The following is a 20539-nucleotide window of genomic DNA, read 5'->3' as shown; positions in this document are numbered from 1 at the left end:
AACGAAGGCGCTAGCTAATACACTTACAGAAGAAGAGCGAAAAGTTTGTTTATTCTTTAAATAGCACTGTTTAAGTGTACTAAGGAATAAAGAGACATATGAACTATATCCTTGATAATTTCTAGTTACAGAAAATTCTGGAAGCCAATTTTGCTACAAAAGCGAAGATAAGTCTAACATTTCTGTTACAAGAGCATCACTTTTTATACGCCCGAAGAGACGTATTATGTTATGACGCTGGTGTCCGTCTGTCCGTCCGTTAGCAATTTCGTGTCCACTTTGTAACTCTTGAACTGCTTGAAGGATTTTAAAGAAACATGGCACAAATGTTCACCACATTGAGACGACATGCAGAGCACATAATTTGAATGGCTCGCTTCAAGGTCAAGGTCATACTTAGGGGTCAAAGCAGTTTCTTGTCCGCTGTGTAACTCTTGAACCCCTTGACGGATTTTGAAGAAACTTGACACAAATGTTCACCACATCAAGATGATGTGTAGAACGCATGTTTTGGATGGCTTGCTTCAAGGACAAGGTCACTCTTAGGAGTCAAAGGTCATATGACTTTGTTTCATGTCTACTCTGTAACTTTTGAACTTCTTGAAGGATTTCTAAGAAACTTGGCACAAATATTCACCACATAGAGACGACGTGCAGAGCGCGTGTTTTGCATGGCTCACTTTAAGGTCAAAGTCACACTTAGGGGTCAAAGGTCATACCTTTGGGCTTATATTGCTCTGCATTGTGGTGCTCTTGTTTCCATTTTTTGGTCGGGCTCCAGAAAAAATATCGCCAAAAACTAACAGAATTTCCAATTTGTATGTTTTTATTACTGTCTTTTTACCCCAAATTGCATGTTTTTATGTCTTTCTTTTACCAACTTTCACATGCTTTTGTGACTCAAAATTTCTCCGGCAGGTACCAGACCTGTTTCTCAAAAATTAAAAAATGCTGAAAAGCCCATTTATTCATTTAAAAATCCCAAGAAAGTCAATGTCTCAAGTGCAGACTAATTCAGTTTATATGTTGCCCATCTGAGCTTAGTGTACAAGGTATTTTACTTTTGATGATTTTGATGACAAACATGAAGATGAATAGCATAATATTGTTCTCAATGATTATCTCCAGAGGAATTGATATTGGTAAGGAATCTAGCTAAAATATGTCCATATACAAACAATGTATTACTGAGATACTGTTTGCAAAGAACATTTAATGCAGCAAATACAAAATTAACCTATTTATCCATGATGATTTTGGATTGAGTGTGTGCCAATAATGTCCTTTGTTTTGAAACACAGATTTTTTAAACCGAGATAGAGTGCCATTTCCAAGTGGTTTAATAGGTAACTCAAGAACTTAGAATTAAACTCCCAGTACATTGTAACCCTTCCGATTTTGACTTCATTGTATTACTGGATTGATTGAAGAACAATGCCATAATAGTGTTTGATCTGATGAAATACTTGATATCCTCTGTATTCATGATTGTATGCATGATTGTGTGTTTTATCATGATCGTAAAGAAGCTTTCGAAAGCCCATTGATTGGTTTCCTTCTTGAGGGGACAGCAGCCCGCCCGCTTAGCTCAGTAGGTAAGAGCGTTGGTCTACGGATCGCGGGGTCGCGAGATCGATCCTCGGGCGGGGCGTATGTTCTCCGTGACTATTTGATAAACGACATTGTGTCTGCAATCATTAGTCCTCCACCTCTGATAATTCATGTGGTGAAGTTGGCAGTTACTTGCGGAGAACAGGTTTGTACTGGTACAGAATCCAGGAACACTGGTTAGGTTAACTGCCCGCCGTTACATGACTGAAATACTGTTGAAAAACGGCGTTAAACCCAAAACAAACAAACAAACAAATTCTTGAGGGGACAAGCTAAAGTTAATTGAAATCCTCTTAGCTTTTGTACGAATTCATGGTAAAATGATGTTCTTTTCTTTAATCAGAACATATTGTAACCAATTCCATCGACAAATCAATAAGAATGTCATATCTTTGGGTGTTTGATTGGCATTTAGGCGGCAAGAGCAGTGTCAAACAGTTCGTTGACGTATAATTGTACGATGATTTGGTCAGTTGACATTTGTTTGGAGAGGTAATACAAGGGTGATTAGCTCAGTAATGACCGGATAAATTTTTAAGGCTCGTAACCATCACCAATTATAGATTTGTCAGTCTTGTTTAATTAGTCTAATTTGTTTTGACAGGACTAGAGAAATGTTTTATGAAGCTCATTTTGACATTTAATTGATCTTGGAAGTCTGAATAGGGTTTTAAAAGTTTTGTCTTTCTGATAGGATCTGAAACAATTAACTTTGTTAAGGTTGTGATGACAGTTTGCTCACACCAGTGGAATTGAAAGCTGCAGCTATTCTGAATTTAATTGCTTGGTCTACCTTGGGTTTTATGGTTAATCTGTAGTCTGCAACTGCATAGTCACATTTTTTTTCATGACAGTGTAAAACAAATGATGTGCCCCTTTTGTTCAATACTCCTGAACCTAAAGTGCTCAAGCAGAGCTGTTTTGATGCTGTTGTGTCTGCCATTGTGTATTATCAGCAGTTTTACTGTAAGCACACCAGAGGGCACAGTTGCGGCCAAATCTTCATAAAACTTGATGGGAATGTTTTCCTCAACAATATCTTGGAAGAATTTAAGACTGATATATCTGGGATAAAAAACTAGGTCAAATCGTAGAAAAACCTTGTTAACACTCAAAAGACCATGTTTTCTATCTGATATACATAAAACCTGGTCAAAATATTTGTGTAAATAAAATTTAGATCAAGTTGAGGTCATCTTAGGGTAGAAGCTGGTCACAAGGTCAGATTGTAGGAGAACCTTGTTTAAGATCCTGTAACAGTTTCTAATTCTGGTCAGTATGTTTTTTTTTCTGTATGAAATCTAGTTTGAGTATGAAATCAGGTTATCTGGAGCCAGAAACTAGGTCACTAGGTCAAATCATAGGGAAACGTTTTTAACTTCCAAGAGCCACATTTTCTGATCGATCTACATGAAACCTGGTCAAAATGTTTGTTTTAATGTAATTAAGGTAAATGTTGAAACAATGTCAGCATGGTTAAAAACTAGGTAACTCAGTAAAACAAAGTTAACCATTGTAAATGCTGCATAGGCTGGTCTGTTTGAAACATGGTCAGAAGTTTTGCTTTTAATAAAATCTATGTAAGGTTCCAAAATCTAAGTTATGTAAAAACACTGGTTAAATTCAGTTAGAAGGCAGGTTCACTTGGTAAAATCATTGAAAAACCGTGTTTACACACTAAAGGCCACATTTTGTTCCTGATCTATGTGAAACCTTGTCAAAATGTTTGCCATACAAGGTACAGGTCAAGTTCAAAACTCAGTTTTAGGATAAAAACTAGGTAAAAACATAGAAAAACTTTGTTAACATGATCAACCTGATTTACATTAAGCATGATCAGAACGTTTGACTTAATGAAATCGTTGTCATATTGGACACAAGATCATCTTGGGTAAGAACTAGGTGAGGTTGGTGATACAGGGCTGCTTCATGGCCTTTTTGTTGCATTTTATTGTGTTAAAACCACAATACATCAACCCACTAATGTATCTTGCTTACAAATGATGTTATTCTGGTTGCTGAAGCAAGTTTCCTTTTGCTCTTGTAGGACATATGTCTACCAGTCCCCATACTTCTGAAGCACAGCTTAGAATTTAAAATTATTTGTATTGTATGGTGGAGACCACATTTTCCAGAAGATACTCAACATATTTTGCTTGTTGAAAATTATTTCAATTTCGTAGCATTCTGAAATTTCATTACTGAAAGAAAGAAATTTCTTTAATTAAGCAGAGCTCTAAAAGACAGCATGGCCATCATGTTGATATAATAATTTCTGACAGTATGATTGATCAGCTATGTCTTTGTGTTGTTAAACAATTCATGTGAAGCCTACTTAAAAAAGCTACAATGTATATAATATTTTACTCAACTTCTGATTTCCCTCAGGAATGCTGGAGATATCTACAGAAAAAAACATCTGTTCAAGTTGATAAATGACTCGTTATGCCTTTAATCTAGAAATATAGAACCACTGTGGCAGTCTAATATTGATATATAACAAGCATAATTGATCAGTTTCCATACAATATCTTAACAATGTACTAATGTAATTGCAGCCCATTGTAGCTTACAGAATTATCAGGCAAAAAGCTAGCCTTATTTCTACGAAAACAGGGGGAAAAGTATTTGATATCAAAGCTGAAATCTTTCTTCCATAATCATCTGAGTGCTTTTAAGTTAGTAGGTGAAATCTAAATTTATTTTTCAATTCCTTTTTAATCCAGCTATTCTTTATGTACAGGGTATAATATTGCATCATTCTTTTGAATTATATGTGTAGTAATTTGCCAGAGCCTTTCCACAGTATGTCCTTAGTTTAGTTTTGTTAGCTAAAAGATATTAGTTATTATGCAACTGCATTGCAATTACATTTCACAAAATGGACAACATTTTACAGGTATGAAAGGGATTAGAATGAGAGGGCTTCCTTTTTCAGTTTGAGTTGTCTTTAACTATAGTTGACCACAGGTTATCTAACCCTTGTCATGCTCGACACGATTGATTCTGCCTATGCGACCAGTGTACATTATGATCAGCCTGCACATTCGTGCAGTCTGATCAAGATCTGCAGTTTGCCATTCAGTCAGTATCTTTTAGGTAAGCATCCCTTTTCACAGTTAATGATACTGTCCAAATTGAAAAATGGACAAGTTCGTTATAGAAATTCAGCATGGAAAGGGCTAATGCATATATAGTTGATATATGGAATTATTATTCTTGGCAAGAGGCCTGTACTGGTTCTTCCCAGGAAAGATGGCTTCGCGTGTATCAGTGCTATATACCGGGCATGTTAAAGAACCAGACTGTCTATTTGCAAAGAGCTAGGCTAAGTTAGCCGGACATGCCTGTATCTCTCTCTGTTCTCTCTGTCTAGCTATCTGTTCTTGGGGCTTTATCTCACTCTGTCCCTCTGGTCAGATCGCTCTGTGTCTGTACTAGTAGAGGATGAATTTCGCGCCCTGTGTGGCTGCATTTGCTATATGTAAAGTGCCTTTGAACGTGTTTATCGTGAAAAGTGCGCTATATAAATCTGGTATAATAATAATATTAATAATAATAATTACTGCAAAAATCCATGAGATTGTATTGATATGAAATTGTTTTAGTTTGGAATTTAACATTGCCCCTTTTGCAATAATTATTCAATTTTGAAATTTGAGAATGGCCGCTTAGAATTTGACTGATGATTGTAAGCTGTCTGCTGGTCAAAATGAGAAGCTTAGTTTGGCTCTTTGCTGCCATTTGCATATTGCTGCAAATATTTAGGTTGGGTGATTATTTGCCTGGTTTAAACAGGTGGCAATTTGTGCAGGTTGGGCTGTATTTCACTGTATATATTTTTTCAATTTTTTCATTCACAGGCTGCATGTTGCAGTAGGTTATACTGGCTTTCTATTGATCAAGTTTGTGTGAAAGTATTGATTTATATATAGTGAAGGGAAGCAGGTGACAGCATGATTATAGGACATGTACATTGCATAACAATAATTGATCAATAATCAATCATTGATTAAGATCACATTGATCAGTTGTAATTGATTATTGTAACTTAAAGATATATAAAAAAAATGTGCTAACAGTATAGGCATTTCGTTTGAAGGTGTCATTCGGAAGATGACTGTAATATATAAAGAATCATAAGAAAAAAGGTTGAAAATACAGTTTTATGTTAACTGGCCTTTGTAATGTTTGAAATTATATACTTGTTTGTGTAAAATATATTGTGCATTGAGGATATGATTCTTTGTTTCTTTCATGAGAAAATTCTGAACGTGAGAATTTTACCAAATTTAGACATTTACATGCAAAATGCATCCCTAAAACCATTATTTAATTTTGAGTTTGAAACATGTACATTTACTTGTTGTGAGCAACATTTAAAACAAAATTAGACAAGGAGATGTTAATTTTGCAGTTGTATAGGACAAGTGAACAAGACTATAGTGATTTAAAAGCAGTTAATACACGGAACCAAAGCACAATTCCATTGATCCATATTTGTACAGTATATGAAATGGTACAATATGTTCCAATAGTATGTAAGTAGAATAAGAATGTATTTCCAGCGGTAGACTATCTATTTGTGTCAACATCAACATATTGACAGATAAGGTGACACAGCTGGATATATAGCCTATATCGTTTCAGCCCGAATTATTGCATTTTGTCAGAAAACTGCTCTTCAGTGATATTGGACTTGCCTTGTATGTGGTTGAGTACTTGGATCAATACTCAGAGACACTCGGCTACAAAATACACTCTCTCTTTTACACTCTAAGTCTCTCTGCAAGAGATTCCAAATAAAAATGTATTACTGGAATACTGTTACAGAGAGTATTGAATGAATAGAAAACAGTCTGTTTATATTTTGGGGGGTTTTGTTTTCTGTTTGTTTTGGCTTTGCAAGTATATTATTGTGCATTGTGATTGAAGGATAAATTCTTGAATGGAGTTAGAACAAAACGTAAATCTGATGTGAAAATTAGAATACATGTGCTTATGAAAAGAGTATGAACATGTGTCGTTTAAATTCAAGCTGTCCAGTCAAAGCTTTAGAGAATAACGTGTATGACACTGCTGGATTTATATGTTGCTCAGTATGCTACTTGATGGATATTTAAGTTGGTTATGCATTTATTTTTACTGGTAAGTTCAAATCTACATTATAGTGTAAAAATATATACTTAACTATTTGGCGATCGTAAACTTATGTGTGAGAATTTTATAGGGACATAAATTTGAAGACTCTAAGTTTTAATGATAAAAGAAATAAGATTTTTTCTGAAGAAGGGGATTTTTGTTAAGCAAATTGCTGCAATCACAAAAGAACATCAAAATTTAAGCACCCCACCCCCAGGAATAATAGTAATTTCACAGACACAAGATATTATATATATTATGTCCCAAATGGTCAACTTCTTTTAGAGATGACTTGTAAATGTCATTAATTAATATCATAATCAGGCTGGGCTTATGTCCCAATCAGGTTAGATTACCTTGTTTCAGGTGTTTATTAACTGGATGAGGGTAAAAAGCAAGAACAACAGTAAAATGTAAAATTTTGGGTAACTTTTTTATTTGGAAAGAATTAATGCTTATGTTCTCAGGTCGACTTTATATAATATATATGTAGTTGATGTAACGTTGTGATGAGTTTTTATAATTTTTTGTTTTAAATGTTCAGTTATTCAATGTTTTTAACGATTGCAACACTATGTTTGTAATGATGATATATTAAGCTTTAGTTAAAGTAATAACAATAACACTTAACAAAAAAAAAATATATTAAAGTTGTACTTTTCTATTGTTCTTGTTTTACCCAGATCATATAATGGTTGTATACCTATTCAAGGTAATTTACCTAAATCGGGTGATATGCCTAGCCTGATAATTAGTCAACTTACATTTAACAGGATAGCTGCAGTCATTATATGGAAGACATTTAAGATGAAAAAGTAGTGCCGGCAAGAGGTCCTTAATGGACAAATATTACACATGGAATAGATAATAGGAAAACTGTTGTTTTTTTAAAAGCCAGCTTAGCTCAGTTAAGAAAGTACAGATGTACAGAATGTGGGGTTATGAGTTTGATCCCTGGAGGAGGCGTTTGTTCTCTGTGATGATTTTATAAAGAATATGTTATTACTGATACAGAATCTAGGAACACAGGTTAGGTTGACTGCTTGCATTTACATAACTGAAAGAAATACATTAAGATATGGCGCTATTCCCAAAAACAAACAAACAAATGAGAAAAGTTTAGAGATGGCTGAAGATGATAGAGTATAATCAACATTAATGAATTTTCTGGTCACAGGTATTTAGGTAATGTTGTTTAAATGTGCATTTATGATTACTTTAGTAGTGATAAGTTATTTTTAGCTTTGTTGAGTGAGGCAGATAATCTTTAGAGGTAGAAGGTTTGATCCTCGAGTGAGGCAGATAGATGTTGTCCATAGTTTGCAGGTTTGATACTTGAGTGAGACTGATAGATGTTCTCAAGATGTAGAAGGTTTGATCCTTGAGTGAGACAGATAGATGTTCTCCAGAAGTTGCAAGTATGATCCTTGAGTGAGACAGGTAGAAGTTCTCTAGAAAATGCAAGTATGATCCTTGAGTGAGACAGATAGATGTTCTCCAGTGGTTGCAGGTTTGATCCTTTAGTGAGACAGCTAGATGTTCTCCAGAAGTTGCAGGTTTGATCTTCGAGTGAGACAGATAGATGTTCTCCAGATGTTGCAAGTATGATCCTTGAGTGAGACAGATAGATGTTCTCCAGAGGTATAAGGTTTGATCCTTGATTGAGACAAATAGATGTTCTCCAGAAGTTGCAGTTTTGATCCTTGAGTGAGACAGATAGATGTTCTCCAGATGTAGAAAGTTTGATCCTCAAGTGAGACAGATAGATGTTCTCCAGATGTAGAAGGTTTGATCCTCTTGTGAGACAGATAAATGTTCTCCAAATGTAGAATGTTTGATCCTTGAGTGAGACAGCTAGATGTTCTCCAGATGTTGCAGGTTTGATCCTCGAGTGAGACAGATAGATGTTCTCCAGATGTAGAAGGTTTGATCCTCATGTGAGACAGATAAATGTTCTCCAAATGTAGAATGTTTGATCCTTGAATGAGACAGCTAGATGTTCTCCAGAAGTTGCAGGTTTGATCCTCGAGTGAGACAGATAGATGTTCTCCAGATGTTGCAAGTATGATCCTTGAGTGAGACAGATAGATGTTCTCTAGAAAATGCAAGTATGATTCTTGAGTGAGATAGACAGATGTACTCCAGAGGTTGCAGGTTTGATCCTCAAGTGAAACAGATAGATGTTCTCCAGATGTAGAAGGTTTGATCTTCGAATGAGACAGAAAGATGTTCTCCAGAGGTAGGAGGTTTGATCCTTGAGTTAGACAGATAGATGTTCTCCAGAGGTTGCAGGTTTGATCCTCAAGTGAGACAGATAGATGTTCTCTAGATGTAGACGATTTGATCCTCGAGTGAGACAGATAGATGTTCTCCTGAGGTTGCAGGTTTGATCCTCAAGCGAGACAGATAAATGTTCTCCAGATGTAGAAGATTTGACCCTCGAGTGAGACAGATAGATGTTCTCCAGAGGTAGAAGGTTTGATCCTTGAGTGAGATAGATGTTCTCCAGAAGTTGCAAGTATGATCTTCGAGTGAGACAGATAGATGTTCTCCAGATGTAGAAGGTTTGATCCGACAGTTAGACAGATAGATGTTTTCCAGATGTAGAAGGTTTGATCTTCGAGTGATACAGATAGATGTTCTCCAGATGTAGAAGGTATGATCCTCCAGTGAAACAGATAGATGTTCTCCAGATGTAGAAGGTTTGATCCTTGAGTGAGACAGGTAGAAGTTCTCTAGAAAATGCAAGTATGATCCTTGAGTGAGACAGATAGATGTTCTCCAGTGGTTGCAGGTTTGATCCTTTAGTGAGACAACTAGATGTTCTCCAGAAGTTGCAGGTTTGATCTTCGAGTGAGACAGATAGATGTTCTCCAGATGTTGCAAGTATGATCCTTGAGTGAGACAGATAGATGTTCTCCAGAGGTATAAGGTTTGATCCTTGATTGAGACAAATAGATGTTCTCCAGAAGTTGCAGTTTTGATCCTTGAGTGAGACAGATAGATGTTCTCCAGATGTAGAAAGTTTGATCCTCAAGTGAGACAGATAGATGTTCTCCAGATGTAGAAGGTTTGATCCTCTTGTGAGACAGATAAATGTTCTCCAAATGTAGAATGTTTGATCCTTGAGTGAGACAGCTAGATGTTCTCCAGATGTTGCAGGTTTGATCCTCGAGTGAGACAGATAGATGTTCTCCAGATGTAGAAGGTTTGATCCTCATGTGAGACAGATAAATGTTCTCCAAATGTAGAATGTTTGATCCTTGAATGAGACAGCTAGATGTTCTCCAGAAGTTGCAGGTTTGATCCTCGAGTGAGACAGATAGATGTTCTCCAGATGTTGCAAGTATGATCCTTGAGTGAGACAGATAGATGTTCTCTAGAAAATGCAAGTATGATTCTTGAGTGAGATAGACAGATGTACTCCAGAGGTTGCAGGTTTGATCCTCAAGTGAAACAGATAGATGTTCTCCAGATGTAGAAGGTTTGATCTTCGAATGAGACAGAAAGATGTTCTCCAGAGGTAGGAGGTTTGATCCTTGAGTGAGACAGATAGATGTTCTCCAGAGGTTGCAGGTTTGATCCTCAAGTGAGACAGATAGATGTTCTCTAGATGTAGACGATTTGATCCTCGAGTGAGACAGATAGATGTTCTCCTGAGGTTGCAGGTTTGATCCTCAAGCGAGACAGATAAATGTTCTCCAGATGTAGAAGATTTGACCCTCGAGTGAGACAGATAGATGTTCTCCAGAGGTAGAAGGTTTGATCCTTGAGTGAGATAGATGTTCTCCAGAAGTTGCAAGTATGATCTTCGAGTGAGACAGATAGATGTTCTCCAGATGTAGAAGGTTTGATCCGACAGTTAGACAGATAGATGTTTTCCAGATGTAGAAGGTTTGATCTTCGAGTGATACAGATAGATGTTCTCCAGATGTAGAAGGTATGATCCTCCAGTGAAACAGATAGATGTTCTCCAGATGTAGAAGGTTTGATCCTTGAGTGAGATAGATGTTCTCCAGAAGTTGCAAGTATGATCTTCGAGTGAGACAGATAGATGTTCTCCAGATGTAGAAGGTTTGATCCTCCAGTTAGACAGATAGATGTTTTCCAGATGTATAAGGTTTGATCCTCGAGTGAGACAGATAGATGTTCTCCAGATGTAGAAGGTATGATCCTCCAGTGAAATAGATAGATGTTCTTCAGATGTAGAAGGCTTGATCCTCCAGTGGGACAGATAGATGTTCTTCAGAAGTTGCAATTATGGTCCTTGAGTGAGACAGGTAGATGTTCTCCTGAGGTTGCAGGTTTGATCCTCGAGTGAGACAGGTAGATGTTCTGTAAAGGTTGTAGGTTTCATCCTCGAGTGAGGCTGATAGATGTTCTCAAGATGTAGAAGGTTTGATCCTCGAGTGAGACAGATAGATGTTCTCCAGAGGTTGCAAGTATGATCCTCAAGTGAGACAGATAGATGTTCTCAAGATGTAGAAGGTTTGATCTTCAAGTGAGACAGATAGATGTTCTCCAGAAGTTGCAAGTATGATCCTTGAGTGAGACAGATAGATGTTCTCCAGAAAGTGCAGGTTTGATCCTCTAGTGAGACAGATAGATGTTCTCCAGATGTAGGTTTGATCCTTGAGTGAGACAGATAGATGTTCTCCAGATGTAGAAGGTTTGATCCTCCAGTGAAACAGATAGATGTTCTCCAGAAAGTGCAGGTTTGATCCTTGAGTGAGACAGATAGATGTTCTCCAGAAAGTGCAGGTTTGATCCTCAAGTGAGACAGATAGATGCTCTCAATATGTAGAAGGTTTCATCCTCGAGTGAGACAGATAGATGTTCTCTAGAAAATGCAAGTATGATCCTTGAGTGAGACAGATAGATGTTCTCCAGAGGTTGCAGGTTTGATCCTCGAGTGAGACAGATAGATGTTCTCCAGAGGTTGCAGGTTTGATCCTAGAGTGAGACAGATAGATGTTCTCCAGAGGTTGCAGGTATGATCCTTGAGTGAGACAGATAGATGTTCTTCAGGAAGTGCAAGTATGATCCTTGATTGAGACAGATAGAAGTGCAGGATTGATGCTTCAGTGGCATATTTAACATTCTCTAGATGTTGCAGATCTAACTTTTGAATGAGCCAGCTGTTTGGTCCTTTAGTGAGGCAAATGAGGCAGATTTTTTCTAGAGGTTGCAGGTTTGATTTTTGAGTGAGGCAGATGTTCTCTAGCAGTTGCAGAGTTGACCCTTGAGTGAGGTAGATGTTCTCTAGAGGTTGCATGTTTGATCCTTAATTGAAGCAAATGTTCTACAGAGATGTCAGAATTGATTCCTGAGTGAGGCAGTATTGTTCTTTATTGGTGTTGTAGCTACAACATGAAACTGTTGTAGCAGCATATCATTTTGGCACTAAGGGGCATTACACTGTAAAATTATGTGTAGTATGGACAGGTCACTCACTGTCACTGAAACATTTTCGAAAATTTGGATAAAAGTCTTTGTAGGTATTACAATCTAAAAATTATTTAAAAATTTATATTTTCCGGCTGTGCAAATCGATATATCTTTTCTTTCAGTGAATTGCTTGAGTTCATATAATGCAGGTTTTTACTGTATATTAAAAGAAAGTATAATTAAAATGTTTAAAATCACACTGTTTTACTGCAGTGTATCAAGGCTTACACCTGTTTGGTGCAATTTATCTAAATTTCAAAGAGAAAAATGAAGTTGATAATTGACAGCCTCAAGGAGATTTTGAATAAGTGATAGTTGCAGAATTTCATTCATATTTCAACATGCATAAAATATATATTGTGTGAAGGGGTGAAATATTGGCAAGTGATCTAAAACATCGTAGGATTGTTATTCAGCATGTTAAATTTAATATGCACCTGGTTGACACTCAGTAAAACCAAAGTTATTGCCAACAAGAGCTCGTAGAACACGAAATGCCCCCCTTGATGCATTAAGCAATTGCACAAGGAACAGTTGTCACTGTGCACAAAAGTTCTACTGTTCTTGCTCAGAGTGACCTTGACCTTTGACCTATTGATCTCAAAATCTATAGGGGTCTTCTGCTGGTCATGATAAACTTCCCTATTAAGTTCCGTGATCCTAAGACCAAGCATTTCAATTTATCATCCGGACACAGTTTAACTGTTCCAGGTCACTGTGACCCTGACCTTTGACCTACTGACCTCAAAATCAATAGGGGTCATGTGCTGGTCATGAGCAACCTGTGATCCAAGGCCCAAGTGTTCTCAAGTTATCGTCTGGAAACAGTTCTACTGTTCTGGGTCATTGTGACCTTGACCTTTGGCCTACTGACCTCTAAATCAATAGGGGTCATCTGCTGGTCATAACCAACCTCCCTATCAACTTTCATGATCCTAGGCCCAAGTGTTCTTAAGTTATCATCCGGAAACTTTTTAACTGTTCTTGGTCACTGGGACCTTGACCTTTGACCTACTGATCTCAAAATCAATAGGGTCATCTGCTGGTCATGACCAACTACCCTATCAACTTTCATGATCTATATAGGCCCAAGCGTTCTTGAGTTATCGTCCGGAAACAGTTTAACTGTTCTGGGTCACTTTGACCTTGACCTTTGACCTACTGATCTCAAAATCAACAGGGGTCATCTGCTGGCTATGACCAACCATTCCATCATCTTTCATGATCCTAGGCCCAAGCGTTCTTGAGTTATAATCCAGAAACGGATTGGTCTACGTACCGACCGACGGACAGACAAACAGACTGACCGACATAGGTCTGCAAAACAATATACCCATCCTTCTTGGAAGGGGGCATAAAAATGTCTGTCTGTCCATTCATCTATCTGTCTGAATTGTGTCTTAATATCTGAAAAAGTATTTGATCTGTAGTCATCAAGCAGGATTGCTATTCAGAACGTGAAGTTGTGCGCCTGGTATTTTGTTTAGAATTTCACTTAGCCAGACCAGTTATTGCCCTTGACAGTCAAAAATGTGCATAAAAGAACTAAGTTTGCATCACATGTCAAAACGTATTTGATCTAGAGTCGTGAAACATTAGAAGATTGTTATATATTAGCATGTGCACGCAGGGTTTTGTTTGGATTTTCTTAGATATATGACGGTAAGTGGACGGTATAATGAGTCCGTGGAAAAGTCGACAGAAGCATTAATCTTGTTCAAAAATTAAATGAAGATTATTCAAACCAAATTTATTAAGTATCATTTAGTCGCTAAGTCAGGGAAATGCTTCAAAGCTGTCCTACACTTTTTTTTTATTTATGCTGGTATTTGTATGTATACAAGTTTCAAGTTATCAACCTACATCAACCCCATTCAAAACAGAAGTTTGTTGAGAAGTTCTAAACCAAGAGATATTCAAAAAGTTATTAATGATGTTACCAGTATTTGAGGTCTTTAAAATGACATATATCTCAATATCATCAAGTATTTAAAGAAGTATTTGACAAGAAAGATTTATTATAGAATGTGTGAATTATTTTATGGCACAGCTCCTGTTCATTGACATCAATGATTAATTAAAAACACTGTGATTAGAGCTAATATACCCCTAGTGTTTTATTACGCAGAAATAAAGTAGAAATAGAAAATAATAGATCGGCTATAAAATGAGCATGCAGATTTTATGTAATGATTCATTCTGACGGAATGGCGTGTCTAGTGCGTGCATGCATGCTATTGTTCTATGTTTAATCAAAAGGATCCTAATTGCATGATTGCAGTTATATCAAAAAAAATATCCACTGAAAAATTAAAGTTCTAGGTAATTAAAACATTCTTGATTAAAAAGTAACATCAGGTTTGGTTAATCAACATTACAAAGTAAAGAATGTACTGTAAAATCATTAAATTTCGTGGACATGAAATTTCGTGGTTTTGGTCAAAACAGCAATTTCGTGGGGATATATATTCGTGGATTTCAACTTTTGAATATAAAATGAAAGGGAATTTTACTTGTTCGTTGGGATTTAATTTCGTGGATTGAGTCAACCACGAAATCCACGAAAATTAGTCCCCCCACGAATATTAATGATTTCACAGCATATAGAATTACTTTAAAATCACCATTTTTATGGGAGACTTATAATACCAGTAGATATAAAGTATGCCACTTTGAGATAAAGGATCAAATACTAAACTTTACTTTATTCAGGTAGCATTCAAAAGGCACGTCATTAGGTCCAAGGTCAAAGTTGTTCTTAGAAGTCAAACTTTAAATAGCTTTAGTTTATGTCCTCACTGGAAGGATTTTCATAAAACTAGCATCAATTTTTTATCTCATCAAGACAACATGCAGAGTACACAACCCAGGTCAAAGGTCAGGGTCACATTTTAAGGTCATAGGTCATGATCACAACATTTTACTTTCCCTGTGTCAAAGTGGCATCTGGGAGAATCAGTCGCCATTAGTTTTAGTTTTCATGCATTTTGTGGTTTTGTTGATCAATGAAATAATTAACCCAAGTGGAAATTAAATCTGTGAACCTTTTTTTTATTATTTTACTTTAGTTTTCTAAACTTAGAAATGTGCATATAAAACTATAGTTTATGCAAAAACTGCAAAGCGCTGTAGTTATAAAATGTTAACTGTTTCACAGTATCCATACACCATCTGTTTTTATTGATAACAGAATACAATAATTTCAGGATCCAGTATGTTTAAGATCTACATTGATAAAAGTGGTTATCTTGTAAGTTACAGAACCTAAAATTATTCCAGATAAACAATTTAGTTAAAATGCCAAAAAAAGCATTTGAATGCTTTTATTTGCTGATTTAAACTGGCATGTTTTAAGTGCTATCAAATTTTTCAGATTTGAAAAAGGTTAATTTTCAAAGTAATTGTTTATTCATGTTCATCATTTCTATTCACAACTGTTTTTATCTTGTTGAAATGGCAGTTTACTTTTGAAAATCATGGAATCCTTTTTAGCTTACCTGTCACCTAGTGACAAGGTGAGCTTTTGTGATTGTCTGTGCGTCCTTCCATGAACACGATAGAGACCACATTTTGCAATCAATTTTAATGAAACATGCACACAACTTATATTGGCATAATATCTAGGTTTCTTTCGAAAACTGGCCAGATCCCATCATGGGTTCCAGAGTTTGGCTTGTGAACATGATAGAGACCACATTTTGCAATGAATTTTAATCAAACTTGCACACAACTTGTATTGGCATAATATCTCGGTTCCTATAGAAAACTGGCCAGATCCCATCATGGGTTCTAGAGCTATGGCCCCTTAAAGGGCCAAAATATGCTATTTTGGCTTTTGCAGTCATATAGAGACTTTATTTATGGTTTGAATTGATACAAACTTGCAAAATATCTTTAACAACAATAGATCTTGGATTCCATGATGAGGAGTTAGGGCCCCTGATTGACCCGTGGAAGAGCCAAAATTAGTTAGTTTTTACCTTGTGAACACAATAGAAGTGACATTTTACATTCAGTTTTAACCACACTTACACACAACTTAAGTCACAATAAGATCTTGTTTCTTTCGAAAACCTGCTAGATTCCATCACAGGTTCTAGAGTTTCTGCCCCTGAGAGGGGCAAATTTTTTTATTTTGGCCCTTTCAGCCATATAGAGGTTTCATTTATGCTTTGATTTGATACAAACTTGCGCAGAATGTTTATCTTGATGATCTCTAGGTCAAGTTGGAAGCTGGATAAGATGGGGTCAGAAACTAGGTCACCAGCTCAAATCAAAGGAAAAGCTTGCTAACATTCTAGATGCCATATTTATGACCCTATCTTCATGAAACTTGGGAAGAATGTTTAGCTTGATGATTCCTAGGCCAAGTGCGAAACTGGGTCATATGGGGTTAGAAACTAGGTCACCACTCAAATCAAAGGAAAAGCTTGTTAACACTGTAGAGGCCACATTTATGACCCTATCTTCATGAAACTTGGTCAGAATGTTTATCTTGATGACTCCAAGACCAAGTTTAACAGATGAGCGATGTAGGGTCAGGATGACCCTCTTGTTATTATTCTATTTACATCAAATGGAGTTCATGCTCTACAGGAAATAGTTTTATTCATTCAAAAACACTGCGGATGAGGGTATTCAAGCTGGCCATTTAGATGATCTTTTCCTGATTCAAGTGAGGTTGCACAGAGGAAGAATTACTTTCATTGGTTTCTTTCTTTTCTGCTGTTTTGAACTGACATTAGCCCTTTCTCTGTACATTATTCTCTTTTGGAGACGCCTTGCTATGCTAGTTACCCTACAATTAACAACTATTGTATTATAAAGGATAAACTGTGGATTAGGGTAGATTTGTAGATCTGATTGTAGAGGGGAACACTTAAATAATAGGGGATCTAGGCCTTTAAATGGTGTGCAGACCACTGTGACAAGCATAGATCAGACAAAATGATCAAGTGGTAACACTGTCTGACTACAAAAAAGGGGTTGTAATTTTTTTAGTTCCTCCAACTAAAAATTACTAACATTGGGATAAGAGTCCAATGTATGGGTGCTTTACACCTGGCCTGCTTAAGAACCAGGGAAGCTTCTGGAATTGGAACATCTTATGTATCTTGCACTATCCTCCCACTAACATCACTAAGTCTGCTGGAAGAGTTGCCTTTGTGGGTTACCGGAGGTCACTTACAAACCTACAAGCAGAAAATCTCTTTTCCTTAGACAGAAGGCAATGTCTCTTGTCTGTTAAATGGCACTCTGTCTAATTATTGGAACTTACTGAGTGCATGGGAGACCGCTATAGTTTTTTGCAGTGTCTTTATATAGAATCCTGAAACTGCAACAGTCATTAGATATAATGGATTTTGAGGATATTACTTGATCTCCTTTGACTCGGCTTCAGTTTATATTTGTAATGAAGTTACAGACAGGTGTATTTGAATTGATGTTTGCAAAAGTCTTTGCCACTCCTGTCAATGTTTTTGCCATACTGTCATATATATACCAAATAAGTGTATGTATGTATTAAAGCACGGTTTCCGTATTGCCTTTCAAAGATATTTTTATAAAAAAGTTGTTCTTGTGTCTCTCAGTATTTCCTAATTTGTCTTTTTCTATGTATTTCTGTGATATATATAGTTACATACTGTTAACATACTATGAAAGAAATGAAGTGTGAACAAGGCACGGTATACAGATAATCCTCACTGGGAGATTGATTTTAATCTGAAATTATTATCAGATTAGGGAAGCAGGAAGAATTCTTCATGCTTGACATTTTATTTTCTTCTGCTTCAAGAAAAGACAATGATAATGTCACAGCGGTGCCTAAAATCTTATAACCGCTCTTTTTTCCTGAAATGGAAATGAGTTTAATTACCATTATTATATGAATTATTATAAATTGAGAGTTCTAAATCAGTACTGAAATATTTCATAATTAATTACCCAAGTTTTCTTGTTAAAACGAAAACTTGATTTATTGTCTAGTTCCTCTTTTTAGCTTACCTGAGCCAAAGGCTCATGGTGAGCTTTTGTGACCGCTCAATGTCCGTCGTCAGTTGTGCGTCTTGTGTCGTGCGTCCTCCGTCCGTCAACATTTTCTAAAAAAATCTTCTTGAAAACCACTAAGCAAAATTACACCAAACTTCACAGGAATGATCCTTGGGTGGCCCCCTTTCAAAATTGTTCAAAGAATTGAATTCCATGCAGAACTCTGGTTGCCATGGCAACTGAAAGGAAAAACTTTAAAAATCTTATTGTCCAAAACTGCAAGTGGGCATAGAGCCTTGATATTTGGCATGTGACATCATCTAATGGCACTACTGGATGCACGTGCCATTAAAAGGGTCGTGAAATTGGCCTTAACTTTTTCAAACGTTTTTAACAAAAGTTTTAACAGGTTAGCATTAAAATTCAACCATTACTTCTTACTATTTAATGGGATTTTGATGACCATAGTTTTAATGCCATACATTAAAAAGCCATGAAATAAGTATATTAAAACCCTGGTAAAATGTACCTTGTTAAAATGACTTTGATGGCCATGAAAAGCTGCTGAAAATAAACCATTAAAATAAGTTAACAGGCTCCTTAAAACTCCACGAAAAATTTTAATTGGCATGAAATTAATGTGCCATTAAAAAAGTACCCCTTAATTCCACATTAAGTAGTAAGAACTCATGGGGCCATTAATTTTTTTAATACTCTGTTAATGGCCGTTAATTATTAAAAAAATGATTAATGGTCTCATTAAATGTCAGATTCAATTTTAATGGGTTCATAATATTTTAATGGTATATCAAATTAAGGTCCATGAAAATTTGCTATCAGAATTAGACATCTTAAGATAATCAACTTCATATTGATATTTGCCATATTGATTTAAACTACTGCAGGGTCTCAAGTTTTACATATACTTATATAGGAAAAAACTTTAAAACTCTTCTTGTCTGAAACTGCAATGCCTAGGCTTTTGATATTTGGTATGTTGCATTGCCTTGTGGTCCTCTACCCTTTATTATTTAAATTATGCCCCTGGGGTGAAAAGAGGCCCTGCCCAGGGAGGTCTCAAGTTTTACATAGACTTAATGTATAGGAAAAAACTTCTTGCCTGAAACTGCAAGGCATATATAGGCTTTTGATATTTGGTATGTTGCCTTGCCTAGTGTTCCTCTACCAAAATTGTTCAAATTATGCCCCTGGGGTGAAAAGAGGCCCTGCCCTTGCGGTCCCAAATTTAACATAGACATATTTTTAGGGTAAAAATTCAAGGCCTAGGCCTTTGATATTTGGTAATTATTATTGTAGTATTGCCTAGGGGATCTCTAACAAGATTGCCCAAATTATGCCCCTGGGGTGAAAAGAGGCCCTGCCCTGGGGGTCACTTGTTATATAAGTTATATAGGAATAAATACTTCAAAAATTATCAGATCATATTTCCTAGACTGCTTATTTATAATTACCTGATGACCCCAAGTGATTAGGGGTCACTATATTGTGACCTTGACCTGCTGACCTACTTTCTTGTTTTTTAAGATACTGAGCCTTGAAATTTGAATGAACTGTACAGTTTTGTGCACAGATCTTAAAACTGACTTTCAGTGACCATGAATGTGACCTACTGACCTACTTTCTAATATTTTAGCATCAGTTTGCCATTTTAAACATGTGGCTCATATTACTCAGGTGAGTGATTCAGGGTCATCATGATCCTCTTTGTTGAATGTTTATGCCTTATAGCAAAAAAAATGTCTTCAGATATTGTATCAATTGAAGTAGTAAATTTGTGTTTTATTTCTTTAAGATATTGTTTCTTTATTCCTCTGTTCTTTCTTATTCTTTGCAGGTTTTATTTATCCCCCTTTCCCTTACAGCAAATACTGTTTTACCACTTATTACTTATTTCTTGCATGCGGGAAACCAACATTTCAAAATTATGTGAAACATCTTTTACTGAAGATCACTGAAGATCAAAACTTACTGTAAGTTTCTTTGTGAAATAATTAATGAATTCTGTACAAAATTGTTTGAAGAAACCATTTGAGTAATTTCAGTTTGCTACATCAGTCATCATTTTTAACTGCAAGTGTTTTGAGAAACAACCCAATTTAAGTGAAAAAGTCATTATATTTGCCTGAAGTCTTAATATTTGCCTTATTTAGATCACTAATAGTAATGTTTACAAAATGGCCTTTGCTTGGTATATTCTGAAAGGTAACCCTGTTTAGCACTATTTTGCAATTTTTAAATATATTTTACCGTGCCGTTTTTTATTAAATTTGTATAACTTATGGTATCTCCTCAAGCTCAAATAGAGACAAATTTCAAAGTGATAGCC

The 20539-nt window shown here is 36.1% G+C and overlaps 1 protein-coding gene across 9 annotated transcripts in view; it reads left to right on the top strand.

Moving 5' to 3' along the window:
- Nucleotides 1-20539, top strand: part of LOC123525825 (multiple PDZ domain protein-like) — a 284883-nt gene that overhangs the window by 19846 nt on the left and 244498 nt on the right. The window contains exon 1 of one of the 9 annotated variants that reach the window (XM_053538240.1): nucleotides 6403-6759. The exons of the other annotated variants lie outside the window; for them this stretch is intronic. The gene's annotated coding sequence lies outside the window, so the exon portion shown is untranslated. Of the gene's footprint in view, nucleotides 1-6402; nucleotides 6760-20539 lie in introns of those variants that run through there. 9 annotated transcript variants of the gene reach the window in all.

The sequence above is a fragment of the Mercenaria mercenaria genome, chromosome 3 (genome assembly GCF_021730395.1).
Source record: "Mercenaria mercenaria strain notata chromosome 3, MADL_Memer_1, whole genome shotgun sequence".
NCBI classification, from domain to species: domain Eukaryota; kingdom Metazoa; phylum Mollusca; class Bivalvia; order Venerida; family Veneridae; genus Mercenaria; species Mercenaria mercenaria.
Note: the sequence above shows the minus strand (reverse complement) of the source record. Positions and strands in the feature narration are given on the sequence as shown.